A 22,272-nucleotide genomic window follows, 5' to 3' on the forward strand; every position below is an offset into this window, starting at 1 on the left:
AGAAGTTTCAACAGTCATTGTCTATGTCTTCTTCAGACTCAACAACATCATGACTGCAGTTTCTGCATGTAATGCCATTACAGACTCCACAGGCCGAGATGCACGTGACCCCATTCTTCTTGCAGCTGCATCGCCGGTTGCTGCAATCTCCATGACAATTACAGCTCGTGAACTGCAATAGCTCCTCAGGAGCCGTGGGGTCCAGTGTTGGAACTGGCTCATACCCATGCACACCTATTGTCCATCCATAGTCACTGGGGTTCAGAGACATGCTCTGTCGAAGGATCCAGTCCCGGGTCTGCAGGTAGGCACGGAGTGAATGTTGTGCAGCTGCACCCTCTGTTGGAGGTAGAGTCTCTGGTTTGATCACCCACCCCGCTGCCCAGAGTGTGTCACCTGGAGTGAGGAGTGGCTGATCATGAGCCAGGGAGGAGGAAAGCTCAGCGAGGGGGAGAAACATGATCGCGTTCGTTCCTATCTGTTTCCTGTTCGTAAATGGAATAATCTTTACTTCAGTTCCTCTCAGGATCTTAGCTTTGTCGAGTGCCTTCAACTTCACCCGGGGGAAAGCTGCTGTTGTCTGTGGATCTGGCAAAGGTGGTGCCGGAGAGGTGACTTCGATCCAACCCATTGAGTGAAAGGGAGTATTTCCGTGAATAGAGACAATGTTTAAATCTATATTGTCTCCAACAAACTGAGTGACTGCATTGTTTGTTTCCCCAACCTCCATAAAGACCACCTGATCATTACTTGACAATTCACTTTCACTGGCTGGCACTTTGGCTGTCATCACTGATTGATCCTCAAGCGCAGCATCAACCGCAACCTCATCATTGATCTGTTCATCGGATTCCTCCACAATGGTGTCAAGAGTGCCAGAAGTATCTGGAACATCATCTCCACTCCTACTATTAAGGAAGCAGTATTTGTAGTTTTGTGTCTCCGTGTAAGACTCAGTGTATCCCAGCCGGTGGAACTTGTTGAGCATCCATTTTGACCCAAATCTATGATCAAGTTGTATGGCAAGCCCCATTTGGTGTGGCAATACTCCAGACCGAGGTCGACAGGCCTTAATAAAATTCTGCCCCCAAACGGCAACTCTTTCGTCTGTCTTGACAATCGGTCTCAAGAACATCTGAAGGCTTGCAGGAACAAGTGTCAGCTGACTATCGATGTCAGTCATACTGTGTGTGGTGGGGTATGACTTTGGACCTAAATCAATCAAGGCAATATCATTGGATATGAACTTGAGTGCCGTCTTTATGATCTGAGTCTTCTCATCTCCATGGTCAAGATTAGCATGATGCGCTCGCAGAATATTGTCGGTGCCATCTTTGAGACAGAGTACATCTGCCCTTCTTTCCTGTGTTGTGAAATAAAAGGTGTCTTCGTATTTCTCTAGAAGTTTTATCTTTAGCCAATGCTTTGAATAAGAAAGGCTCTTCTTTGGTGACTGATCAAACTCCTGCAGCTTTTCATGGACTTGGTCCATGTTCATTACCCCATGCTCTAACTCTGAGTCTAACCATTCGCAGAATTCAATAAAAACTGCCTCTCGCTCCTCATCAATACTCCTCTGTCCTCTCTTCCTTTTTCCTTCCTCATCAGTCTTGGACAAACTGTCACCTCTCGCAAACATAAGTTTGCATCGCAAATGGTACAGTGTTTCTTCTGCTACCAAGTCGTTGATCCCTTCCAGGCGTCCAGTGACTTCAGTGCCCCAGTCATCCCCGCGACTCCGTGCTGTCTTCAGCAAGCTTGCCTTCAGTGTATCTGCAGTCAAATTATCTGGCACTCTGTATTTCTTTCTAGCTTGTGCTGGATTATTTTTGTAGAGCTGGGCTGGTTGGTTGCAAAGAATGCATACATCCTTATACAGGAGGTCAACTGACTGTGATCTTCTAGAACTGCAGCCAGTTGATGAACTGAACTCACAAGTAGTGCGTCTTCTCTTCAACTTTGATGACTCTTTCTCTGCCTTTGATGCTTGAGCTGACTTCTTGGTGGTTGCAACAAAGTTGTTGTACAGATCATTTTTACACTTCTGGTGGTACCTCAGTTTTCCTTCCTTTTGAGCCTCCTTCATACGTTCCACAACAGTAACATTTTCGACAGTTTCTGCTTGTTTCAATAAAGTTGAGTATCCCTTTGGAGTTGCCTGTATGAGACTTTCAGCTGGTGTATCCGAGCGTGCACAGATGAAGCAATTGAGCACAGGTGGAGTAACGTCTTCATCCATATTGCTAGACTCCATGTCCTGCAAAGTAGAAAATGAGATATATTTAGAAATTATTTTTCCACAAAGGAGTGTCTGTGGTGAAATATAAATGTTAACAATCAACTCAGAATCATGAAAAACCCTTATTTGACCCCTCATAAGTTACTTAAGGGCCGATTAAAAAAAATAAAAATTCTCGAAAATAATTTTTCGGTACCCGAATTCAACAGCTTTTTTTCTGGGTTTCCCACGGGAGTTGACCTTCAACATTTTAACACATGTTATTACACACCTTTACAAACATATTGGTGAAGAAATTTTTTGGTAACAATTTAGTTAACAGATTTTCATATGTTTCCCTTACTAATTTGAGATGATCATTGCTGTACTGACTGTGCTGAGCACCTTTGGTCTTAGCTGTAAAATAACAGCCCTTTCCCCATCCTTGCCACTCTTGGCATCTCCTTCCACAAATTGTACCCCTCCACCTTCTCCACTTCCACCTTCTCCACGTTTCCCCACAGCTGTGAGACTTGTGTGAATATAATTTACAGTACAGTTGGGGTCACCATAAGCATCAGCGGTTGTATTTGGGCATGGTTTTATCTTTTGAATGTGAAGTATATGTGGTGCAAAATTATTTTGGAGCAAGCAGTGATGTTCGGTAGGAAGCATTTGAATGAGATTGCAACACATTTTTTGAACAAATGTATAATGTTAGAGTGGCGGATCATTTTGGCTTTAGACATCCACTGAGCAGGTCAATCATTTCATCCACTCAGGAGCCTTTATCCAGGGATTACGCAAGGTGTGTGTACTCGTCTCAACGTACCATGCAGGAAGTGGAGTAGGACTGACTGCACACCCTTATGGAAACTCACTTGCTGAGAAACCATGAAAAAGGTAGTTGTTAGAAATCAGATGCGTGGAGGGATTCAAGCTGATATGAGTAAATATGTGGAACTTGTGTTTTTGTTTCATTTAAATGTGGTTGATTCGTCCATTTGCATGCTTTTCAGTATAACAACAACAACAACCACCTTTAGAGGCCATTTTTCCCCGCAAGGCGGGGGTTGGCCTTTTTCGGGCACCGTGGTTGTTGTTGTTTTTGTTGGTCCCCTTTTTGAAGCAATGTTTTACGGCCGGATGCCCTTCCTGCCGCCAACCCTGTTTGTCGCCTTTTTACGACACACAGGGAATTACCAGTGAACTTGTACTCAATTAGCCGACCTCGGAAGGATGACAGGCTGAGTCAACCCCCCTGGCGTTAATTCAGCGATCGACCGGGATTCAAACCCAGGATCCTAGGATCCTAAGCTGGCACCCTAACCGCTAAGCCAACACCAGGCTTTTCAGTATTAAAAAAAACAAACAAACAAAAAAAAAACACCTTTAGAGGCCATTTTCTCCCCGCAAGCGGGGGTTGGCCTTTTTCGGGGACCGTGGTTGTTGTTGTTTTTCGGTCCCCTTTTTGAAGCAATGTTTTACGGCCGGATGCCCTTCCTGACGCCAACCCTTTTTGCCGCCTTTAACGACAAACAGGGAATTACCAGTGAACTGGTACTCAATTAGCCGACCTCGGAAGGATGACAGGCTGAGTCAACCCCCCTGGCGTTAATTCAGCGATCGACCGGGATTCGAACCCAGGATCCTAGGATCCTAAGCTGGCACCCTAGCCGCTAGCCCAACACCAGGCTATCCTCCAAAACAGGCTTTTCAGTATAAACTACCATATTAACCAGACTCCATGCTGTAATGGTTAGAATGTCGATTCTGAATCTGTGAGGTCAGCAGTTTGAACCCCAACCAAGTAATACCAAAGACTTCTAAAAATGGTATGTGCTGCTTCCTTGCTTGACGCTCCGCAATTTTAAAGGATAGAGCACGGACAAGCAGTCATAGTGCCCTTGATGGGACCTAATGGCTTCCTCTCACATTAAAGTTCCTTTTTAAGCAAACTCCTATTATTAATACGATAGTTGGAGATTATTATGGTTTTGCGGTCCAATAGTTAGTCCCGACCCAGACAGTGACCTAAAGAGTGTCGGTTGAAATTTAAAATCATATGTTTGATCATTCATCACGTCAGGGTTCAAAGTAAGAATAGTCTTTATACTTTAAGCTGGTATGAAGCAAAAATCACTGAAGTGCACAGTCCATAATACTGTTTACAATAGTCCATAATACCAATACAGAGAGATTTGATTGTTTCTCTCAAGGGTTGAATGGTTTGGCCAAACGTGATATTCTACCACGACCCAAATAGAGCTTGAGAACAGAGAACAGGTGCATCTTATAATTTTTTGATGCTCGCTAAAATGGTTGATCTATTTATCATGAGCAACTTGTACATCACATTTTGGTTTCCTTGTCGGACTTTGTTCGGTGACCTTGGCATTCCAAGAAGGGATCTTTCACGGTTGTGATGGACATGTCATTCACTGCAATCTCTGGACTATGCGTCCGTGGCTAGTTGGTAATCGTAAAAGGGAATTGGATGTTTTTACTCAGAATCTCATGTCACTCAGAATTAGATTTTTTTTATCAACCGTTTTGTCTTGTTGATGAAGGCTATATGTCATTAACAGTGCAGGTCTGAGGCTCTTGGAAACGTTTGCACAGCTACTTAAGTATTATGTAGTGTAGACGGTCAATCACACTGTCCTGTGATGATGCATTCCTACATACAGTCAGAACAAGTTGGTTGAATAAGCATGCCAGGGTCTGGCTTGCACATTAAGAGGGGGTTAGGGTTGAAAATAGCATGTTGGTTGACTATTGCTTTTGCATTATGTTAGCAATGTCTTTAAATTACCAATATAAACGAAATAATAAAATAAATAATATACATTATAAAAAATTAATTAATTAATTAATAAAATAAATAATAATGAAAAAAACAATAGTAAAAAAAACAAAAAAAACGTCACACAGCATGATACATGCAAAATCGACCCCCCCCCCCCCCTCCCCCCAAAAGGTTGCAATTTATCCAGCAAATTGTCCATTTCATCAAGATTAAAATTGATGATCTTGATCAAAGCTCAGGTCAATTGGATGATGATTTTAGAAATTTGATCTAGATTTGACCTTTTGACCTCAAATAGTTGGATTCCCTATTTACTGACTGAATATGTAAATGATGTTCTATTTCCAAGTCAATCAGATGAAAATGATGGTTTTTCAGATGAAAATTGATGATTTTGGCAGTTTGACCTAAAGTTGACCTTTGACCTTTTGACCTAAAAAATAGTTGGTTTCCCAATTTAGTGACTCAACATACAAATGTTGTTCAAATTACAAGTCAATCCGATGAAAAATGGAGATTTTAGAAATTTGACCTCCAGATGACCTTTGAGCTCAACATCAATAAGCTTCTCGATTGTGACGATCTCCACAACTTGGTGAAGTTTCATGACGATCAGTTTAGAATTGTGACCTGTAGGCGAGTGACAAGCAGACAAACAAGAAGACGTCATGCAGAGCACGATACTTGCAAAATCTGCCCCACCCCCAACAAGGTTTCCATTGCTCCAGCAAATTGTCCATTTCATCAAGATTAAAATTGACGATCTTGATTAAAGCTCGGGTCAAAGGATGAAAAGTGACGATTTTGCAGATGAAAATTGATGATTTTAGAAGTTTGACCTAGAGTTGACCTTTGACCTCAAATAGTTGGTTTCCCAATTTAATGAATCAATATGCAAATGCTGTTCTATTGTCCAGTCAATCGGATGAAAAATGGCGATTTTAGAAATTGGACCTCGAGATGACCTTTGACCTCAAAATCAATAGGCTTCTCAATTGTGACGACCTCTATAATTTGGTGAAGTTTCATGACGATCGGTTTAGTTTTGTGACCTGTAGGTGAGTGACAGACAGACAGAATGAAAAATCACTCATAGAGCGACACTTGGTAAAAGAGAACAAAGTAGAATGGCACTCAGTAGAGCATCCTTTTGACTCCAAAAATAATGGGTGGTTTAATTCAGTGATCTGATATGCAAATCTTCTTCAAATTTTAAGATAATCGGATAAAAATTGACAATTTTAGAAATTTCACCTATGTTGACCTTTTGGCCTATGTTGACCTTAAAAATAGTAGGTGGTTGGTTTCAGTAAGCCGACATGAAAATTCCATTCAGTTTTCAAGTCAATCGGATGAAAATTGAGGATTTTAGAAATTTGAAGTGGTCATTGACCTTTGGCCTATTGTTACGTGCTCCTCCCCGACCCCCTGGTCACGGTGTACCTCCGAACCCCGAGAGGAGCCACGGCAGAAAAATGTGTTATTCCGTGTCAAAACCAATATTGAAACCACACCAATGGTTACCAACAAACAAATAATGTATTAAAAATCACACAGGAATAACGATACAACAATGATAGCAATCAACAATACAATCAACACATCTTATGATGGTACCATCGGCTAGGGTAAGATAACTCACTGTGCTCCAATTGAGTGAAAAATAACACTCCCCAATGTCTCTATAACTCAAAGGTGATCCCCTCCAGCGAGTGTCAGAGCGAGATCAAATGGACACCCGAACCCCGTTCAGATGACGGGCCCGGTCACACTGCCAAAACAGCACAAAAGGCGTAGGCGGCCGAAGCGGCATAAAGACTCACGTGGTCCAAAACCGTGTCAGGCAAACTCACGGAGGAATGGGAAATCCAAAGGCGCCCTCCAGATATGAACGTTCACTGTTCAGTCAGCGAACTGCAAATTAATCTTCAAAATCTGCGTTGCGCACACACATCCCCGACAGACGACAGGATGGTGACAGAACTGACGCGTAGCAAAGACCTTTTGCGATGAACAAAGCGCGAGGGTCAAAATGGCCGACGGCTCGTACTTGAGTCGAAACGACCCGGCGATGATTCGTCAGAATCCCAACGCCAAACCTGACCACGCAGGTTTCTCAATCCCAGCGATAACAACTATCGCAAGAATTCCTTTCAAGGAACTCAAAGTTCACTCGCGACTTTTGTTCGACAATGCTCGCTACGGAGCTTGAAGCGACTCGCTTCTTGTCCGACTTCACTCGCCCCGCCTCCTTTTCTCTCCTCCTCTTCGTCTTCTTCCGGCTCCCGATCCGGCTTCCTGTCTCTTTTTAACATTAACGCTTTTATCCTTTGCAAACAGTTCATGAACAATAAACCTTTTGAAGACAATAATAGTACATAGAATCAGAAATATTTCAAGTGGAGGAAAACCACAACAACGGAAGTGACAAATCCGTAACACTTCCCCCCCTCAAGAAAGAAAGTTTGAACCTCGTGAAAACTTTCTTTGTAGGCAAAACTCTTTAAACAAACAAAAGCAAGCTCACCCCCAAATCATCAATTCCCGTGAGCAACGATAATCAATATTTCCCAAAAATAAAGCACCAAAACCTCAAACAACTTACAGAGATTTCCAAAGTTAATTCACTCTGGACAAAGCATCAGCAACGACATTGTCCCTGCCCTTTACATGCTCAATTTCCAAGTTGAACCCTTGCAAAGCCAAACTCTATCTCATCAACCTCTGATTTTTATTTTTAGTTTCTTTTGAATGAAGGTTAAGGGGTTGTGATCAAAAATCCAAAGGCAAACAAATCTATAGCACTTTTTCCGGGAGGCCGAGCTGAGAGCCAGGTTCCATGGTTGTTGGGTGGTGAGGCCTGGAAGTATTCACTACATGGATGCCTTTAGGAACGTGGAGTTCACGGTTAATCCGTGTTGGAAAGTTCACTACATGGACGCCTTTAGGAACGTGGAGTTCACGGTTAATCCGTGTAGGATAGTTCGCTACATGGACGCCTTTAGGAACGTGGCATTCACGGTTAATCCGTGTAGGAATCTTGGCTCGGCTGCTCCGCAGCATTCAGTGCTTCAACTCTTCCTAACTTTCATAATAATCACGGTTGGACCGCTTGTCGCTGTAGTCACGTGAATAGCGGTCTCCTTCTCGGCCACTACCCTGATAATCATCCCTTTCTGGAGCTGCCATCACTCTGGGAGCCTCCATAGTAATATCGACTACGGCCACCACCAAAACTACTACTCCCACCCCGGGAGCCATAGCCACCCCTGAAACTACCTCCACATTTTCCTCCTCTGTAGCCCCCTCGACGCCTATGGCCTGCCTTCTCTACTGTTATGGTCCGACCCTCCAAATCCTTGCCATCCAAATCCTTTTCTGCATCTTTGGCGTCCTTTGTGCTTTCAAACGTGACAAAGCCAAACCCTCTTGACTTTTGCGTCTCCTTGTCTTTTATCAGCCGCACTTCCAAGAGCGGTCCATATCTGCCAAAGACAGAGTCCAGAACAGCTTCCTTTGTGTTGAAGTTCAGTCCACCTACAAAGTGCTTGCCAACACTGCCTCTATCCCTGACTTGTGTGTGCTGACACTTAGTTTCAGGGTACTTCCTCTTCTCGTCAGGGCGCTTCCTACTCATAACACGAGTCATAACACGAGTACAGGATGGAAAGATACCCGGAATCTCCTGCTCTAACTGTGTGGTGTTATTTTCCATACTAGGCTTTTCAACAAACATTGTGTTACCAGAAACTTGACCACCGGCCAAATCATTCCTGATAACAAAAGATACTCCCTCTACAGGAAGAGTGGCCTGTAAACCGACGGTGACCGGTCCTGACACCAAATCAGACTCTAAATGGATGACATGAAGTGGAGCTTTAACACAGCCACCAACCCCCTGTAAACGAACACTAACACCAGTTGCCGTCTTCTCTGACAATGGCAAAATGCCCTCAAGTATCAAAGATTGATGTGCTCCTGTGTCCCTCAACACCCTAACAGGTCTCTGGTTAGTCAAGTCTCCATCCAGTGACAGAAACCCCTCTGAAATAAATGGTTTGTAACCCTTTTGAGGGCGATTTCTCACATTTGCCAATGCATTCAGAGTTGTACTAGTCTGACTCCGCTCCTGATTTTTCCTTTCCAGGGCATAACAGTGGGACATCAAGTGTCCAGGTTTCTTGCAAATAGCGCAAGTAGGCCTGGAGGAGAAACTCGTGGTTTGCCTCGAGCCCCCTGGAAGATAGGTCTGTCTTGGAACTGTAGTCTTCTGATCCCTAAAAGTCGCGGTATCAGATTTGTCCTCATAGTCCTCTCTAGGCCGCCCCCATGAATTTTCGTTCTCCGCACCGGATGTACCATAACTCCCCTGGCTAATTTTGGGCGAGAAGTTAGGTTTGTGGAACCCCATCCTGTGTGTCAAGGCATAGTCATCTGCCATGGTTGCTGCCTCATACAACTCTGGTACCTTCTTTTCCTCCAGATGTACTTTAATGTCCTCATGGACACACTGTTTGAATTCCTCCACCAGGATCAATTGTCGCAACAGTTTGAAGTCTTTCCCAACCCCTTTCGAATCACACCACTGATCAAACATGGTTTCCTTCATTCTGGCAAACTCCACATGGGTCTCACTCTCCCTCTTCCTGGCATTCCGGAATTTTTGCCGGTAAGCTTCAGGGACCAATTCATAGGCTTTGAGAATGGTTTTCTTCACAATCTCATAATCTGCACATTGGTCAATTGGTAGAGCCGAAAAAATATCCTGAGCTTTACCCACCAGAACACTTTTCACTAACATGGTCCAGGACTCCTCAGGCAATTTTAGCATTCGTGCCACTTTCTCAAAGTGTAAAAAAAAGTTGGCTACCTCCTTTACATTGAAGGGTGGAACCAGCCTCACATGCCTACCAACATCCCAGGTGTTCTGACTAGTTGTCGAACTAGCCGGCATGGATGTTACCTCTCCCCGTTCTTCCATTATTTGCAGCTCCTTGAGTTTAAGTTCCCTCTGACACTCCATGTCACGTTCCTTTAACTCCCTTTCGGCTCTTCTTTCCTCTGCTCTTTCCTTTTCTCTTCTTTCTTCGAGTTCCCTTTCAACTCTCCTTTCCTCTGCTCTTCTCTCCTCGAGTTCTCTTGCAGCTCTCCTTTCCTCTGCTTTTTCCTCTGCTCTTCTCTCCTCGAGTTCACTTGCAGCTCTCCTTTCCTCGGCTCTTTCCCCTGCTCTTCTTTCTTCTGCTTTCCTTTCCTCTGCTTTCAACCTTTCCTGGCTCTGCCGTTGCATCTCCATTTTCCAGAGCTCCACATTTTCTTTTTCCTCTGGTAACCAATCCAAGGCTAACTCTGTCCATATTCCTTGTCCCACCAGAGGTTCTACCACCAATGTCTGCATCTCTGCCTTCTTCATACTAACTCGGACCTCCAAGTTAAAATGTCTGGCCAATATCAAGAGTTCCGATTTTTTAAATGCTTGGAACTCTGCCTCATTAGGGGATGCCGCAAACTCTCCTGCGTCAAACACCATGGTGACTATTAGTTAGCACCTGTTAACCTTCACACAAAAATTTCAAAATTTTTTGAAAAATTTGGGAATGTTAGAAAAATTCCAAATTTGGGAATTTTGGGAATGCTAGGGAATTCTCTCCCGGATGAATTATCAGGGAATTTAATCCCGGATGAGTGTTATTAGGGAATTTAATCCCGGACGAAGACCCAATTTCGAGCCCCCGAGTCAATTGGACGAGCCCCCAATTTCTGTTACGTGCTCCTCCCCGGCCCCCTGGTCATGGTGTACCTCCGAACCCCGAGAGGAGCCACGGCAGAAAAATGTGTTATTCCGTGTCAAAATCAATATTGAAACCACATCAATGGTTATCAACAAACAAATAATGTATTAAAAATCACACAGGAATAACGATACAACAATGATAGCAATCAACAATACAATCAACACATATTATGATGGTACCATCAGCTAGGGTAAGATAACTCACTGTGCTCCAATTGAGTGAAAAAGAACACTCCCCAATGTCTCTATAACTCAAAGGTGATCCCCTCCAGTGAGTGTCAGAGCGAGATCAAATCGAAACCCGAACCCCGTTCAGATGACGGGCCGGTCACACTGCCAAAACAGCACAAAAGGCGTAGGCGGCCGAAGGCATAAAGAGTCACGTGGTCCAAAACGGTGTCAGGCAAACTCACGGAGGAATGGGAAATCCAAAGGCGCCCTCCAGATATGAACGTTCACTGGTCAGTCGGCGAACCGCAAATTAATCTTCAAACTCCGCGTTGCGCACACACATCCCCGACAGACGACAGGATGGTGACAGAACTGACGCGTAGCAAAGACCTTTTGCGATGAACAAAGCGCGAGGGTCAAAATGGCCGACGGCTCGTACTTGAGTCGAAATGACCCGGCGATGATTCGTCAGAATCCCAACGCCAAACCTGACCACGCAGGTTCTCAATCCCAGTGATAACACCTATCGCAGGAATTCCTTTCAAGGAACTCAAAGTTCACTCGCAACTTTCGTTCGACAATGCACAGTAGACAACTGCATCTCCTTCCTTTCATTCTTCCAACGCAAAATTGAAAACTACATCAGCTTGACCACCGCCGCACCCGCTCCCCCTCAAACCACCTGCCCCCCCTTATCCTGCCATCCCCTGTCTCAATTCTCCCCAGTCTCCCCTACTGACCTCTCTGAACTCCTCATAGGAATGAAAACTGCCACCTGCACTCTTGACCCCATCCCCTCCAGCTTTGTCAAGGCCTCCCTTCCTGCTCTCTCTCGACTTATCATTGCAACAATAAACTCCTCCCTGTCTACAGGCATCCTCCCACCATCCCTCAAAATTGCTGCTGTTACCCCCATTCTGAAAAAACCTGGACTAAACCCTGACACCCTAAATAACTTCAGACCCATCTCCAACCTACCCTTTCTGTCAAAAGTTTTGGAACGTGCTGTAGCCACTCAACTCAAACATCACCTCTCTGCCAATAACCTGTATGAAACATTCCAATCTGGATTCCGCTCCAACCACAGTACTGAAACTGCTCTCGTCAAAATCACCAACGACCTTCTCCTCTCTTCTGACGCTGGCAACCTCAACATTCTCATCCTCCTCGACCTCAGCGCCGCCTTTGACACCATCGATCACACCATCCTCCTCACCCGACTTGAAACCACCTTTAACATTACCGGCACTGCCCTCTCTTGGATTAAATCATACCTCTCTGACAGACGCCAGTTCATCTCCATCAATAACTGCAAATCCCCCACTGCTCCCCTCCCCCAAGGTGTCCCCCAAGGTTCAGTTATTGGCCCCCTCCTCTTCATCCTTTACCTGTTCCCCCTCGGTCACTTAATCCGCCGTCATGGTCTCCAATTCCACTGCTTCGCCGATGACATCCAGCTTTTCATCTCCACCAAGTCCATCTCCACCACCACCCACTCTATCCTGACAAACTGCATCACGGAAATAAAATCCTGGCTTCAAATCAACTTCCTCAAACTTAACTATGATAAATCTGAAATAATCATCATTGGCCCAAAAACGCTCATAAAATCCACCCATAACTTTGCCCTCAACATCGACGGTATCCCAGTATCCACCTCCCCTCACATCCGGAATCTTGGCATCATCTTTGACCAAACCCTCTCCTTCGGCAAATACACTAAACAGATCACAAAGACAGCCTTCTTTCACTTGAAAAACATCGCCCGTCTCCATCCATCCCTCTCCTCCACGGCTGCAGAAACCCTCATCCACGCCTTCATCGCCTCCCGTCTGGACTACTGCAACAGCCTGCTCTATGGTTCACCCTCAACAATCACCAATAAACTCCAATACATTCAGAACTCCGCTGCCCGTCTACTCACCCATTCCCGGACCCGTGACCACATCACCCCCGTCCTTTACAAGCTTCACTGGCTCCCCATCTCCCAGAGAATCCAGTACAAAATCCTCCTCTTGACCTACAAAGCCCTCCATAACCTGGCCCCATCCTACCTGGCTGACCTCCTCTCCAGACACACTCCCACCCGCAACCTCCGCTCTGCTGGTACCAACCTCCTGACCCCCCCCCCTACCCCCCCTCCATTCGGACCAAATTCAGATCCTGGGGGGACAGGGCCTTCTCCATCGCTGCTCCCACCCTCTGGAACTCACTACCTCACACCATCAGAGACTCCTCCTCACTCACCACATTCAAAACATCACTCAAGACCCACCTGTTCAACACTGCATTCAACATTTAACCCGCAGCATCTCACCCCTGACTATCTCCTCTCCTTCTCCCTCCTTTGTGCTTTGAATATTTCCCTATTGATTCTTCTTTTTTGCAATTGTTTTTATGTTTTGCTATGCATTATGTTTTGCACTCTGTCAAAGCGTCTTTGGGCTTCCTGAAAAGCGCTATATAAAATAAATGCATTATTATTATTATTATTATTAATGCTCGCTACGGAGCTTGAAGCGACTCGCTTCTTGTCCGACTTCACTCGCCCCGCCTCCTTTTCTCTCCTCCTCCTCTTCTTCTTCTTCCGGCTCCCGATCCGGCTTCCTGTCTCTTTTTAACATTAACGCTTTTATCCTTTGCAAACAGTTCATGAACAATAAACCTTTTGAATACAATAATAGTACATAGAATCAGAAATATTTCAATTGGATCAAAAATAGTCGGTGGTTGGTTTCAGTAAGCTGATGTGCAAATCCTTTTCAGATTTCAAGTCAATCGGATGAAAATTGAGTATTTTAGAAATTTAAAAAAAAAGGTTGACCTTAGGCCTATGTTGACCTCTTGGTCTATGCTGATCTCAAAAATAGTTGGTGGTTGAATTCAGTTTTTTCTTATATGAAAATCCTATTCCAAGTCAATTGGATGAAAACTGAGGATTTTAGAAATTTGAAATGGTTATTGACCTTTGGCCTATGTTGATCTTGTGACCTATGTTGACCTCAATTATAGTTGTTGGTTGAATTCATTTCACTGATATGTTAATCCGATTCAAATTTCAAGTAAAAGAAAGAAAAGAAAAGAACCACCTTTAGAGGCCATTTTTCCCTGCAGAGCAGGGGTTGGCCTTTTTCGGCCACCGTGGTCCCCTTTTTGAAGCAATGTTTTACGGCCGGATGCCCTTCCTGCCACCAACCCTGTTAGTCGACTCTTGCGACACACAGGGAATTACCAGTGAACTGGTACTCAATATGCCGACCTCGGAAGGATGACAGGCTGAGTCAACCCCCCTGGCGTTAATTCAGCGATCGACCGGGATTCGAACCCAGGATCCTAGGATCCCAAGCCGGCACCCTAACCACTAAGCCAACACCAGGCTATCAAATTTCAAGTAAATCGGATGAAAATTGGCAATTTTAGAAATTTGAAAACAAAGTGGTTGACCTTTGGCCTATGTTGACCTTTTGACTTTTTGACCTCAAAAATATATAGGATTTTGTCGGACCACGAACTCTACCATTTGGTGAAGTTTCGTGAAGATCGGATTAAAATTGTGACCTGTACCGGTAGTCAAGTGTAAGTGAGTGGACAGACAAACACACACACAAACAAACACCCAAACCAGAGTGATCAACATACTTGTCATAATAATTTTTTGCCAAGTAATAACAAACGCAACCGACCAATATACTTTTAAAATCTTCGATTTTGCAAGTAATAAAATCAACAAGTACAGATACATCCAAAGTACACAGCCCCCATGCCAAATAAATAACATATCCTCCAGTGCGCAACATTGCCAGGGTGCTAGGCAAGCCGCCGTGCGGCACATAGAGACAGTATTGGGAAAGAGAGATGTACAATAATTGATTGATTAATTGCGTAATTAAATAAATAAATAATAATCGTAAAATAATTAATTTCTTAATCAATTGTAGAATAGCATACCTAAACAACCAGTGTTTCATCTGAAGCTGTAACTTTTTGAAAATTATTTAAATAATTAATTGATCTAAAATTAAATAATTAATTGTTTAATAAATAAATAGTTAATTGATTAATTGATTAATTAACTATTTATTTATTAATTAATTATTTAATTGATTATTTAATTTATTGATTAATCGATAAATAATTCATCGATTCATTGATTAATCGATGAATCAAAAATATCCTTTACGGCCAAATCACTTGGTCACTGTCATGTGCGAATATCAGCTTCCTTATTCAAAAGGTGCCTGAGATAATGTCCAGATGAAAAAGAAAATAATTAAGTACTTAATTAATCAATAATAATTAGGTAATTAATCAATCAATCGATTTATAAAAAAACAAAAAATATTGTTTTTGCCAAGCACGTGCATGCTATTGTGCTAAAATTTCAGCTTCCTCGCTCAAAGGATGGCTGAGATATCGCCCAGACAAACAAGAGAAAAAGAAATAAACCGGAGTGAAAACTGAGTACTCCCTTTCAGCGCGCGTCATCGCCAGGCCCCCTTTGGTGCTCGGCAATGACCTCATGCAGCGCCTGGAGATGGAATGGGAAAGGAGCGGTGTACAACAGCATATCCAGTACGTATGGAAAATTGTTTGTGCAACAAAACAAAATCACTCTCTTCAACCAATGTAACCACAATCTTGACCTGTAAATATATTTAGCAAAATTCCTATCATTGGGCATCGACTATCTGGGATGGTTACCATCTGGTATATCCAGGACGGTACAGTCACCATTGAAGCCATTGATAATGATGGGAAAATTCGACTCGATACATGATACACATCTCGAGTATGGCAAACATGCTCGACAATTTAAAGCAAGGCTGATACAAATTGGCTAAAGTTTTGTAATATCTTCCAGGCCCACCTAGTTCACTCCTCTCTTTCTCCCCCCACCCCTCATCCCCCCCAAATCCCCACCCTTCCCTTTCATTCACCTGCCCTGGCTCACATAACTTCTGCCTCCAACATTCCCATTGAACACCCACCTTCACTGCCTACTTTTGTCCATCCTTTACTGTCTGGACCCTTGATGTGAGAAGGCTTCCTTCGTTCCAACATCACTTATCTATTTTTGCATGTTGCCACCAAAACTCTGGGCACTGAAAATGTCTTTCCGAAACTGTCTTCACTCAGACATGATCATCAACTCTTTCTCTTCCTGGATACACTATACCTTTCAAACAGCTCTGATATCTTCTTCACTGGTTCTATCACAATCATTTATCAGTAACTCCACCCAGTACCTTTGATTCCACATATTCCTCTCCAACCACCTGCAGTTTCTCTTTGTGGTGTATCCACCCCTCCTCTCCTATTCTCAGATGGTGACTCAATTTATACCTGTGTCTAGCAACATAACAATAACAACTGAATAAGAGTTGGTAGAAGAAGATCAAAAGACCACTAACTAGTCTATGTTGAGAAAGCAGCCAGCCCCATGTGACAGCTTCCTGTTAGTAGATGATGATTATTTTCAGAACCTTGCCCTGATGCAAGAGGTGTGATGCAAAAGCCCTGACCTGTAATGGAGAACAGTACTCTATTCTGCTTCAAGCATATGACTTGCAGACCAAGAGAGGTTCTATTAAATCAAGGAAAGACATTGCCCAGTGTATGCCTGTCCTTGGCAGCTATCTTGGAGATGTGATCAACCCAAGAGAAGTCATGGCAGATAATAATGGCACACCCAAGGGTTAAAAAGTCTCGACTTATTTCTTTAGTAAATCACATAAATAGATGGGTTTGCTTGATTTATCTGTGAGTATAGAAACTGTAAGAATTTGGGAATTACCTGAGTTGAATGTCATGTTCCAGATACTGAACTAATTTTTACTCCGCACGTAAAGCGCAAAGCGTGGGAAAGCAATTGGTTCACTCTGTCAGTCTTTGATCGAGGAACTACTGTATTTTCCGGTGTATTAACCGCTCTTTTTATCGGCTAAAAGTTAAAAGTTGGGGGTGAGGTTAATACACAGATATAGAAAAGAATCAGTCGTAAAAACAATCGATGCTGAATTCCAATTATATTCCAATTGTCATACATATACCAGTAGATTTTCTTCCACATATTTGGGAATGTGTAGAGCTTTCATAATTATGTAAAACGATGTAAATACAAGCGACCTCGGTTGTTTGTTTTTACCCGTTGATTCATGCACGGTAACCCCGACATGTCATCATGTTCCTGTCAGTTCTGATTGATTGACAAACAGAAGTGAGGATTGATTGATGGGAATACTCAGCTGGTCTCCAGGGCCTGGCTGACAATAAATAGCTCCAAAGGCGCCTCGGCACCAGGCCCACAATCAGAAGAGGCCCATAATTATCAAGATATATTATTTTAAAAATGTACACATTGTGATACGTTTAAATAAAGAATATGTATAAAATTTAATGCTACTTTTAAAAAACATACAATTTAAATATAAAAAACACCATCATTTCCTGGTGTGTGATGTCACCACATGGTTAATGGCATATGTACATTCTAATTCCAGTACTGTAAGCTCATGTTTTACGCGTGTTCTGTTTGTGCATTTTTGGAGTAGTGTGCACCTGTCATTTATGTTTTATGTGCACCTGTCATAGTTACCATGTTTTGGAATTACGTGACTCGAGTGCGTGAGTAACGCTGCGATTACATTTTCACACTGAAGAACTTGAAAACGTGTTTGCGATAACACCTGGATTCCGGCTAGCTTACCTTCCCTCTCCCTCACCTTCCTCTCCCTCAGTTTCCAGAAACCCTACATGTTAGCATCATGCGTGGAGTGATGTGTTTCCCATTTTGCGCGTGAATTATGCCGCGTAAAAGTGTAGCACTGGTGATCATGAGCACTGGTGATCATGACTGGAAAGCGTCCGTGGAGTAGCAACGTTAGTAGTGCAAGCAAAATGACAGAGGAAGGCCATCACTATTGAAGTAAAAATGGATGTTTTAGTATGGTATGAAATAGGAGATCGTACAGGTGATATGAGGACCAGGAAGTGATTGCTACATTCAAGGTGTATTATCTCAGAAGAACATTTGCAAACCTGATGATGATTTAATGATTTACGGGTGAAATCAACTGATGATGAATTCTGGAAGGCCTTTACAATAAGGGATGTTCCATGTAATGTTGAGGAGTGGTGGAGGGAAGTCACCTCTTCCTGTATGAAAGGTGTATGGGGGAAACTTTGCCCTCGATTTGTTCACGGCTTTATGTGTTTCGGCGTGAATAAGGATGCATGATGTAACATCGTCAAAATGGCCAAGACTGTCTGCTTTGATGAGGTAGATGAGGGTGATTTTGAGGAGTTGCTAGACTTGTACCGGGAGGGGCTCTCAAATGAGGACCTTCTGCTGCTGGAGAAGGAACGCCAGGTGGATCTTAAACATTAGAATTGAAATAAAGCACTGCAATAGTAAAAATAGACAATAGAAATGAGGATTGGACCCCATCCCCCTAACCTCTGCTTCTTATAATAGGAAATTAGTTTGAATTTACATGTTTTTCATTTACAACACTTGCGTAACACTTGCGTAACACTTGCGCAACACTTGCTCTCAGGCCGAAGGTGAGGAGTTTAGCTAAGGAGGATGACGTTGGGACTTCTTGTCCAGCCCATCGTGGGCCTACAGGTTCATGGCATGCCATGATCTGTTGGTTTGACACCGCACACACATCTCCCAACATGTACCTGATGACACGGCTGATGAGACTATGCACTTCAAGTCCTACATCATCAAGCGTTGCCAGGAGCATGAATTTGTTTTTTTTACGGTAAAAAACAGGGGTGCGGTTAATACATGGTTGCCGCGGGAAATACACCGGAAAATAAGGTACTTAATTTCAATGGGATGTCATATGTTGAACACTGCATAACACAAATTGGCTGCACTTTAGCAGTAATTTGGTTCTGAATTAGGCAAAATTGAACAGTCTCAGCACACATTTGTAAAACGATTGCTTCCATCTGCCTGCCTGTCTGTCTGTCTGGCAATCAGTGAGAATTGAAAATAATTCCAAAGAGGAAACTTACTGTTTTTTAGGAATGTCATAAAGGATGCAAACAACAGGCACGAAGAACGAATTAATGTGTTAAATAATGTGGTGTAAAAGATGGTGTGGTGTGTCCCAAATGCATCAATGGCAGCAAACTTTTCATTCTATGGTAGTTTTTATTTTTTCAAATACTTCCAACCAGGAAACTTTAGCCTCCTGAGCTCGTGAAAACCGCCATTTTTTCGGCTTCGTTTTTTTGGGTGAGCCTTCGGGAACGATAAGCTACGAATTGAACGCAGTCGTTAACACCTTTCGGTCATTCGCCAATATACGCCCGGTGCAGACGGCCCATGTTAACGGAGGCCCTCTGTTTCGACCAATATTCATCTCCTGATAAAGGAAAATCTGAGAGTGGTATTGCCTCGTAATGGAAAGATGCTTAGTCGAGCAGCTTTTACAGCAAAGAAACAATTCTTTCTCTGCATATAAGAATCCATCCACCAGAGACCTTTCCAATTAAAATTCTTGGTAAGCTTGTCCGTGACGTATTCGGAAGAGTCCTGTGGATCTGGTGTGCTGCGTCGCATGAACCGACAAGGGACGCGGTCCCTTCTGGAACGACTCTGAATTTTTCATTTCCCAGTGCCGATTCTATTGCATTTCATCTTGAAAGCAAATTATTTAAGCAGATTTATTTATGAAAATGCAGAAAACTCGTGGGTATTGCTAAACATCGTGTGCTTCTATTTCGATTGTGGTCCATATATTTTCCCATTAATTTTAAACGAGTCTTTCCTTATTTCTCATTGTTATATATAATTGAAGATGTGAGAATGGATTTGGATTCTGCAACGGATTTAATCTGCATTTTTATCTTTCAACATCAAATTGTTGAAATTAAGGTTTGTTTATCTTTTCCCAAATCCTGGGGAGAAAAAAGAGCCATAGTTTTATCTCTAAAAATATTTTATTTTCCTTCAAAATCAAACAGGTGGTCTATTTATTGCGATGCAATCGGTGGAGATACCTTTGGAAAAGGTTTTGGATTGTGAGGTGTTTATACTTTTTTTTTTTTTTTTAATACATGGAAACTTATCCTCCATCTACTGGCAGTTTTGCTTTCCTTCACCAAATACCCTGGACAAATTACGAATTGCTCTGATAGATGTATAGGATAGAGTAATCTGTTCTACCTGTCTTCCTAGGTCTGTACGTTTGTGGCGTTTCATCGTACCAAAAGTGCCGTCCTGGGGAAGTGCGGGAAAGGAGTTCTGCATTCCATACCACCTCATTCTTCCAACGGAGATGTAAAGATGAGGTGTGTTCCATTACCAATCAGCTTGCTATCGCTTTCCAAGTGGCTTACTTGATTCAAAGCATTAAAGCAAGCACTGCAACGGAACGGAGTGCTCGGCGACGCTTATAACAACATGGCGGTGTGTCCATCTATATATAATGGGGCAAGTGGATGTATGTATCATCTACTCCTCTGAGAGTATTTAACCAAGGAAGCTGAAACTTTCAGGGATTAATGAGGGAACCCTGAAGTTGTGCCTGTGCAAGTTTTGTTTGATTCAATCAAGTTTTGAAAAAAAATAAATCGCTTATCTTGTCATTTTCGTCCGTTGCGGGAGGGTGAATGCAATTGCAACTAGAACGGGCACTCGGTAGAGCGCATACCTTCGCCGCAGCTACTGTTCTGTACTTGGCATGGGAGTGTAGGGAACAGAACAACAAAAATACGATTTTGACCTTTTCGTGACCTTGACCTTGACCTTTGACCCGATTGCTCCCAAAATCTAATCAAATGTGTCCCGTATAATAACCAATCATCCCACCAAATTTCATGCAATTCGGTTGAATACTTTTTGAGTTATGCGAATAACATACACACACACACACAGACATACAAATAAATACACAGCGATCAAAACATAACCTTCCGCTTTTGCGAAGGTAATTATCCGAGATATATAACCACAATGTATTTTATATGCACATGAGCAGTATGCGTTCCATATATGTAGTCAAAACTACCTTCAAGGAAAAGAACAAGACGGTAGGCTTCAAATCATGGAATGGCCAGCGCAGTCTCCAGACTTAAACCCCATCGAGCTGGTTTGGGATGAACTGGACAGAAGGGTGAAAGGAAAGCAACCTACAAGTGCAACACATTTGTGGGAACTTCTTCAACAGATTTGGGAAGGACTTCCCGAACAATATTTGATTTCCATTGTGGAAAGAATGCCACGAGTGTGTTCGGCGGTTATATCTGCAAAAGGTGGCTACTTTGCTGAGTCAAAAGTTTAAATTAAATTTTTCAACAAAATGATTCTATGATTTCTTTTTATCTCCAATTGTTTATTTGTTCTATGCTTAATTTCAGAGTACATTGAGACATTAAACTGCGTAAAGTTCAATAAAAACTGGAAAATTTGAGGTGTTCAAAAACTTTTGACTGGTAGTGTAGACTATAGATATAGACTATAGATATAGACTATAGATACAGACTATATATATAGACTATAGATATAGACTACAGACTAGACTATAGATATAGACTAGACCATAGATATAGACTAGACTATAGATATAGACTAGACGATAGATATTGTTGCGGTTATGAGAGTGTACATATAACATCATTAAAGGTTAAAGGTTTGCCCCCATAGTTAGTCCACAAGCAACACGTAGGCCCCTTAGAACATTAGTTATGTCATAGTATGTGTGAGGATAAGGCCATTTCCCTAGTATCATCTACGTTGTGTAAAAGAAATAAGATAGGCCCCCTTTCATTTTGCCTCCACCCTCCAAATCTACCTCGTTGGGCAGAATACATCCCGCGCCCCATTTCGGCTAATCCACCTCGTTTGTTACGCTTTGGCCGCCAGCAGCGTTGGCTGCCTTTTGCTCGCTCCAACTAGTCCGGTGGCCACGAGGTAGGCCTGAGAGAGGGAGGGGCACGGCGTCGAGGTTGAAGCGGTGGAGACAGCAGCGGTAAGAGCCATAACCAATCAGGGCTCTAAGGGCATGGCGTGCCTATATAAGCGCGCGCACAAAGCCCTTGTGAGTGGACTCGCTGGGGAAGGCGCTTTTTTTTTTCTTTTTCTTTTTTCCTTCTTTCGTATACTGAATCGAGGCTCGTGAAAGACCTAACATTTATTTCACAAACAAATCAACCAGACAAACAAAATATATAAAAAGAGGGAGCGGAAGACAAGATGGGGAGAGAAGGGGAAGCACACAAACATAACATATGAGAGCAGGGAGATGTGTCGGAGGGAGAGGGCTT

At 43.0% G+C, this 22,272-nt stretch overlaps 1 long non-coding RNA gene across 1 annotated transcript in view; it reads left to right on the forward strand.

Annotated features, from left to right (window-relative positions):
- The window catches only part of LOC137417901 (uncharacterized), a 50,288-nt gene extending 29,695 nt beyond the window's left edge, over positions 1-20,593 (forward strand). The window contains exon 3 of the long non-coding RNA XR_010982521.2: positions 20,186-20,593. This is a non-coding gene — a long non-coding RNA (uncharacterized LOC137417901). The remainder of the gene's footprint in view (positions 1-20,185) is intronic.
- The last annotated feature ends 1,679 nt before the right edge of the window (positions 20,594-22,272 follow it).

Source organism: Myxine glutinosa, chromosome 5 (genome assembly GCF_964187855.1).
Source record: "Myxine glutinosa chromosome 5, kmMyxGlut1.1, whole genome shotgun sequence".
Classification (NCBI taxonomy): domain Eukaryota; kingdom Metazoa; phylum Chordata; class Myxini; order Myxiniformes; family Myxinidae; genus Myxine; species Myxine glutinosa.